General features: G+C 45.3%; 2 protein-coding genes across 3 annotated transcripts in view; both read right to left on the bottom strand.

Annotated features, from left to right (window-relative positions):
* The window catches only part of LOC131744510 (zinc finger protein 665-like), a 341,106-nt gene that overhangs the window by 115,667 nt on the left and 217,891 nt on the right, over positions 1 to 7,548 (bottom strand). The gene's annotated exons all lie outside the window — the stretch shown is intronic.
* The window catches only part of LOC131744559 (zinc finger protein 836-like), a 383,402-nt gene that overhangs the window by 188,502 nt on the left and 187,352 nt on the right, over positions 1 to 7,548 (bottom strand). The window lies entirely within an intron of this gene.

Here is a 7,548-nt window from a genome sequence, read left to right as displayed (position 1 = left end):
TCTTATAAATCACAATATCAGACCCAGAGATGCCGCTTTTAGAAAGGCACCCAAGATGTTTGAAACCACGTATCCACATAAGCATCTTATCTAAGACTCAACGTGCAGTAGACTTCAGAATATCCATCTTTGTGAGAATCCACACAGAGCAATATGTGTGCTAATGCTTGAACCTGAAGATCAAAACTGTGGAACAGGGTTTCCCTGGTGGCGCAGTGGTTGCGAGTCCGCCTGCCGATGCAGGGGACGTGGGTTCGTGCCCCGGTCCGGGAGGATCCCACGTGCCGCGGAGCGGCTGGGCCCGTGAGCCGTGGCCGCTGAGCCTGAGCGTCCGGAGCCTGTGCTCCGCAACGGGAGAGGCCACAACAGTGAGAGGCCCGCGTACCGGAAAAAAAAAAAAAAATCCGCCTGCCAATGCAGGAGATGTGGGTTCGAGCCCTGGTCCGGGGAGATCCCACATGCTGTGGAGAAACTAAGCCCGTGCGCCACAACTACTGAACCTGTGCTCTAGAGCCCACGTGCCACAACTACTGAAGCCCGCGCGCCTAGAGCCCTGAGCTCCACAACAGGAGAAGCCACTGCAATAAGAAGCCCACGCACCGCAACGAAGAGTAGCCCCTGCTCGCCGCAACTGGAGAGCCCACGCACAGCAACGAAAACCCAACACAGCCAAAAATAAATAAATAAATTTATTTAAAAAAAAAAAAAAAAACTGGAACGTAGAGTTAACGTTGGAGAAGAAACATTCAAGTGTAATGACTATTGTAAAGTGTTTCATCAGACATCCACGTGTTTGGTATAATAAGAGAATTCTTACAGGTCAGAAAGTATACAGGTATACTAAACCTGAAAACCCTTTTAAGAGACAGTCCATCCTCAGGGGTTACCAAAGAACTTATATTTGTGAGAATCATCCCAAATATAATGAATTTGGTGAATATTTTGAGCAATTCTTCAATAGACCACACCTCAGAGAATGCATACTAGGACTAAATAATCCTTCAGTTGTCTGAGATTAACCTGAGATACGACATACTCCAGAATAATTACAAATCACAGCATGTTAAAACTTGTGTGTATGAGAAGAGGGAGGAGATACGTGGAAATGGCCCGTTATCTTCAGTGTATGAATAATTATTTGAGTTTTCTTGAAAAGGCTTGATTGCTATTTATGACTTTCAATCTGAAGGTTAAAAAGTCTGTTGGGGCTTCCCTGGCGGCGCAGCGGTGGAGAGTCCGCCTGCCGATGCGGGGGACGCGGGTTCGTGCCCCGGTCCGGGAAGATCCCACATGCCGTGGAGCAACTAAGCCCGTGAGCATGGCCACTAGGCCTGCGCGTCCGGAGCCTGTGCTCCGCAATGGGAGAGGCCACAACAGTGAGAGGCCCGCGTACCGCAAAAAATAATAATAATAATAAATAAATAAATAAATAAAATAAAATAAAATATGACACAAATGAACATACCTAAAAAACAGAGTCACAGGTATAGAGAACAGACTTGTGGTTTGCCCAGGTGGAGGGAGGCAGGTAGCGGAGGCTTGGATTAGGAGTTTGGGATTAGCAGATGCAAAGTAATATATAAAATGGATAAACAACAAGGTCCTCCTATGCAGCACAGAAAACTATATTCAGTATCCCATAATAATCCATAATGGAGGGCTTCCCTGGTGGCGCAGTGGTTGAGAGTCCGCCTGCCGATGCAGGAGACACGGGTTCGTGCCCTGGTCCGGGAGGATCCCACATGCCGCGGAGCGGCTGGGCCCGTGAGCCATGGCCGCTGAGCCTGCGCGTCCGGAGCCTGTGCTCCGCAGCGGGAGAGGCCACAACGGTGAGAGGCCCGCATACCGCAAAAAAAAAAAAAAAAAAAAAAAAATCCATAATGGAAAAGAATGTGAAAAAGAATATATGTGTCATTCCTCTTTGTACATTTTCATGTGACACAAATCTGAAAACAACCCCTTGATTTATGCAACCTCCAAGCATTTCACTGACATAAAGGGAGAAATACAAATTAAATATATAAATCGGACAAAACAGTATCTTTGAAGAATATAATATATATGATTGACAAGATGAGATTTCTCAAAACCTGAAAGTCGAACTACCATATGACTCAGCCACTCCACTCCTGGGTACATTACTAGGAAAAAAGAAAACGCTAATTTGAAAAGATACAGGCACCTGGACGTTCGTGGTATCACTATTTACAGTAGCCAAGATATGGATGCAACCTAAATGCCCATCAACAGATCAATGGATATGGGGGAGTTCCCTGTGGGCTTAGTGGTTAGGATTCCAACCAACATTTTGTGCAATGAGAGAGGGATGCTGTATGTATATTATTAGCAGGTGGAAAACTGTGGTCTTTCCTAAGCAAGACATCAGGAGTTTACTCTTGAATCAACATTCAGTTTTGTGTGAAAGAGTCTGATTCCATATTTGAGGTCTGACTATAGACACCTTTAAGTCTCACTACAAGCTGTGCCTCTTCTGCTCACGTGGGCAGGGCAGGCTGATAATAAAGCTGAGGGCTCCTTCCCTTGGCAGTAGCTGTAGGTTCACACAACGAGCAAGTACCATCACCTCAGCCCGGTCCTGTATCCAAAGTAACACAAGCCTATCAGCGTTCTCTCTCTAGCCATTTTTAAAAACTTGGGAAGTCTACCCTGCTCTCCCCAGAAAGCCTTATTATGTAACAGACATCTTCCTAACACGTTATTTACTTATTTTTTTTTGCCGTGCCATGTGGCCTTCAGGATCTTAGTTCCCCAACAGGGGATCGAACCCCGGCTCCCTGCAGTTGAAGCTGAGCTCGGAGTCTTAACCACTGGACCATCAGGGAATTCACTGCTCACACTTTAACGTATGGCGTCATCAGTCCTGCCATCGAATCTAAACTTTGAGCGGGGATCCATCCTTTTCCAACAGAGAAAGCCTAAGTGCAAACTAACAAAAATGTGTTGGGAGAGTTAATAGGTGAAATTTCTAGTGTATCTATCAAGAGCTCCCATGGTGTATGTTCATTCTTAGAGAAAAGTCATGAACATTGATCTTTTTCAATTCTCTCACCCCCCTACCCGTTTCTGGAAACCACATGTTAGTTCTATGCATCTCCTTTCACTGTATTTTGCGTTTTTTGTTGTTGGTTTTTTTTTTTTTTTTTTTTTTTTGCGGTATGCGGGCCTCTCACTGTTGTGGCCTCTCCCGTTGCGGAGCACAGGCTCCGGACGCGCAGGCGCAGCGGCCACGGCTCACGGGCCCAGCCGCTCCGCAGCACGTGGGATCCTCCCGGACCGGGGCACGAACCCGCGTCCCCTGCGTCGGCAGGCGGACTCCCAACCACTGCGCCACCAGGGAAGCCCGCGTTTTTTGTTTTTTAACTCTTTAGATTCCATATGTAAGTGAGACCATGTGGTGTTTCTCTCTGAGTTCTTTTCTCTTAGCATAAGTACCTTCTTCATCCATCCATGTGGCTGCAAATGGCAAGCTTTATCTTCTGGCTGAGTTCTGTCCCATTCTCTCTCCATATATACACCACGTGTTCACTCTTCACTCTTCCTTCCATGGCGCTCAACCCAGGCTTCCCGTTAGATCGGTGAGGCGTTTATGCGTAGACATGTTTTGTACCCTCTGAGCAGAGAGTCCTCTTCACGTAGTCAGTGTAGGGCGCAGCCTCAGTCGTATTTAAGGTGCCCCAGGCGATTCCAACCTGGATCCGTCACGGAGCATCGTGACTCTGAGTCCCCCGTTCCCGAGGGCCGAGATCGGGGCTGAGGCCGAGGGGCTCTGCTCTGCGTGGGGATGGATCAGGGCTGGTCCGTGACCCGCAGGGGGTCGTCGGGTCCAGCCGAGGTGCCCGCTGCTGCTGGGTACGTGGGGGCCTCACCAGGAGGGGAGCGAGATCTGAAGAAAGGGTGGAAAACTCACCTGTTGGTCTCTGTGTGGGAGTTACTGTCCTGAGCCCCCCCGGGACAGTGGGCAGCAGGGGACCGTCTGCTCCACGTGCTGAGGGCTTCCCTGTGTGTGCGGTGGTGACTCAGGAAGGGGGTGTGTTGATCCTACGCATTAAACAGCATCTTTTCCACTTTCAAGATCGACCTCTAAAGACTCACGTTTCTTGAGGAAGAAGCCCGGAAGAGGAGGGAGAGGAAAGAAAAGGAGTCTGGAATGGCTCTTTCTCAGGTAAAGTCATATTCTCAGCTGATTCTTCTGTCTGTCCTTCCTGAGATGCCCTCCTTTGGACTCGCCGATCTTGTCTGACCGTGAAGTGTCCTGCCTGACACCTGCACGGTCACCGTCACCCGGGGCCTTCCCTCCGGGCCTGTCATCTCCAGCGTTTAATTTAACTTCGTTCAAGTGTAAGGTTTCAGAGTTGATTTTGGAAAGAGATTTAAAGGTCTACCTCGAACCTTTTATTTCATACACTTCCAGTCAATTCGGTTGTTTTCAACATTCCTGTTTAGATTACTAACAAAACATTTATTATACAGAGTTATTTATCTCGCCTCCAATTTGGTTACAGATAGAACATAAAGTTAGGTGGCCAAAAAGCCCAGGTTGAATGAAAATTATATGCCTGTATTATTTTTAGTTTTGATAACTCTAAAGATATGTCCCTTTTAATTGTACCCAAATCCTTAAGCTAGCTCCCATTTACTGAACTTTAATCACACATTGCATGAACTTGAAAAGCATTTTGGATAGGTTTCTATTATATTTCTTTCATTCATATAACTGCTGCTTTGTTTTTAAGCCTATTACATAGAGTTCTTTTACAAATTAATTTTAGCAGCGACAACCTGAGTGAGAAAAGAAAAAAAAAATACCGCACATTTACGAGACATATATACACATGTATAGAGATACACATGAAAATACAGACAGATAGAAACTAAAAATACATATTTTCCTTTAACTTTTAGCCAGGTCTCAGATATGAACTTAAAAAAATAGTTAGATCCAGTTCGTGGTTCCGTGGTGTATGAATTCTTTTAAAGCCTTTTTGAAGTCAACTCATCGTTTGGAAGCTTGTGTGTACCAGTCAATGAATGCATTACGTTGTCTACAGAGAGAATTGGAATCCTCTCTCATACGGGGTGCCCCGTAAGGTGGAATAATTTAGAACAATGGCTCTCCCTTTTCGACTGGATGGGTGACTTACCAAAAGACCTGAACAAACAGAGCGTAACAAAAAGCAAGGTTTCTCCTGGGAGTTTCAAGTGTAATGGCTATTATCAAAAATGTATAGCAACTGCTAAGTTATCTTAGAAACATTATTTTGGGGATTAGTATTTCGATCCTCAGAAGCTCTCAGTTTAAAGGGGCAGGTTTGGGCAGAGGCAGAGAAAGAAAGATGGCATCAGGGCAGGGCCTGAGCGCCAGACTGTTGCCTGGGTGGAGTCTGAAACCAAAAGTTCTGAGAAGACCCACGAGCTTTCAGTTTGGGGGAGGAAAACACCAGGAGCACAAGGCTTCAGAAGTTATTTTGTTCATTTCTAGTTTTTCGGTTTTGGTCAGTGCAGAAAAGTGTATCTCAAGTAGGCAATTTTAGAATTTTGTGCACGTTTGGAAGCTTCCAGGTACCAATGAAAATAAATATTCCATTCATTTTGTTTAATTTTAGAACAGCAGTCCTCAAATTTAATCTTAAGGAAAACGAGTTCAGAGAGAAGGAAGGTTATAATGGCCACCGTAACCCTGGATTACTTTTAATTTGTTCAATGCACTTAGTAAAATTGTGCATTGTGGACTTTTCATAGTTTTGAAACGTAAAACAGGCTGGACTCCCTGAAAGAAAGCTGCCCTCAACACATTTAGATGAACAGGATCCCATTTCCTCAAGTTATCCTGGAATCGCAAGAAAAGTGCCACAGTTATAGCCCAGATTTTTTTTTAAAAATTGAAAAAAAAAATTGTATCCCAGTGAGCTCAATCTCCAAAAGACAGCATTGCTCCTGGGTGCTTCAGAAAACAAATGAGTGCTCACCAAGGATGAAGCCTTGATACAGAAAGAACAAAACCTGAAACGGAGTCCCTTTAAAACTAATTTCCCCTGCTGAATTTGTGATTAGCCTCTCTATCCAAAACTTTATTCCCTTTCTTGTTCCTCCCCTGTTCTCCTGACTGAGGAGTATCAAAGTAAAGGGGAGATTAAAACCAAGGAGGACACTGCGAGACTTTTCTGAGTACGAAACCACCTCAGTGTCCCCTGTTCCTTTTTTGTAGAAAAAAGGTTTTGGTCTTCTATACCTCCCCTGAATTCCAAAGAGCAATCGCAACCAGTTAATGATTAGAAGAATAAAGTCAAAGGGCCCCTAGTTCCTCCTGAAGTGATACAAAAAAGAATCTGAGGGCTTCCCTTCCCTGGTGGCGCAGTGGTTGCGAGTCCGCCTGCCGATGCAGGGGACGCGGGTTCGTGCCCCGGTCCGGGAAGATCCCACGTGCCGCGGAGTGGCTGGGCCCGTGAGCCATGGCTGCTGCGCCTGCGCGTCCGGAGCCTGTGCTCCGCAACGGGAGAGGCCACAACAGTGAGAGGCCCGCGTACCGCAAAAAAAAAAAAAAAAAAAAAAGAATCTGAAGCATATCTTTGAGTTGTTCTGCAGAAAATAAGAACTTCCCACCAAGTGAGGATGAGGATGTTGAATGAAAAAAACAAGTACAATGTGAGAGCTTTGAGTTCAGTTTTATTAGGGGCTTACTGAGGGCTATAGACCAGAAGACAGCCTCTCAGATTACTCTGAGGAACTGCTGCGAAGAGTTAGGGTGAGAGGTCAGTATTATACATGTTTTTGGTAAAGGGGGGATACGTGCAATGAAGCACACATTTTGCCAGAAGTTTGCTGCTATTCACTAGAAGGTTGCTGGTAGTGACTGAGCAGAAAATCACTGGAGTGATTTTTTTTTTGATCAATTAATTTATTTTTAGCTGCGTTGGGTCTTCATTGCTGCGTGTGGGCTTTCTCTAGTTGTGGCGAGTGGAGGCTACTCTTCATTGCAGTGTGCGGGCTTATCATTGCGGTGGCTTCTCGTGGCAGAGCACGGGCTCTAGGTGCACGGGCTTCAGTAGTTGTGGCACACGGGCTCAGTAGTTGTGGCTCGCGGGCTCTAGAGCACAGGCTCAGTAGTTGTGGTGCACGGGCTTAGTTGCTCCATGGCATGTGGGATCTTCCCTGACCAGGGCTCGAACCTGTGTCCCCTGCATTGGCAGGTGGATTCTTAACCACTGTGCCACCAGGGAAGCCCCTGAAGACTACATATTTTACAGGCTCTGTTATCCACACTTCACAGAACTTTCAGAAATAGGAAACAAAGAGCTAAAATATATTACAATTTGAAAATAAAAAGTGAAAATTTATGATTACCCTCATAATGAACTTATAGTAATTTTTAGATTACATGTTTCATTATTATATACTTAAGTATATTCATAAGGAAGTTTTTCTGAAAGAAAGTTCAAGGTAATTCTCAAGTGTGGAATAGACTGTTTTAAAGAATAATGCAGTTCTTATAAAGAGAAAAAAATACTTTTTCTGTTTTTTTGCTTTCTC

This window comes from Kogia breviceps, chromosome 18 (assembly GCF_026419965.1).
Source record: "Kogia breviceps isolate mKogBre1 chromosome 18, mKogBre1 haplotype 1, whole genome shotgun sequence".
Lineage (NCBI taxonomy): Eukaryota > Metazoa > Chordata > Mammalia > Artiodactyla > Physeteridae > Kogia > Kogia breviceps.
Note: the sequence above shows the minus strand (reverse complement) of the source record. Positions and strands in the feature narration are given on the sequence as shown.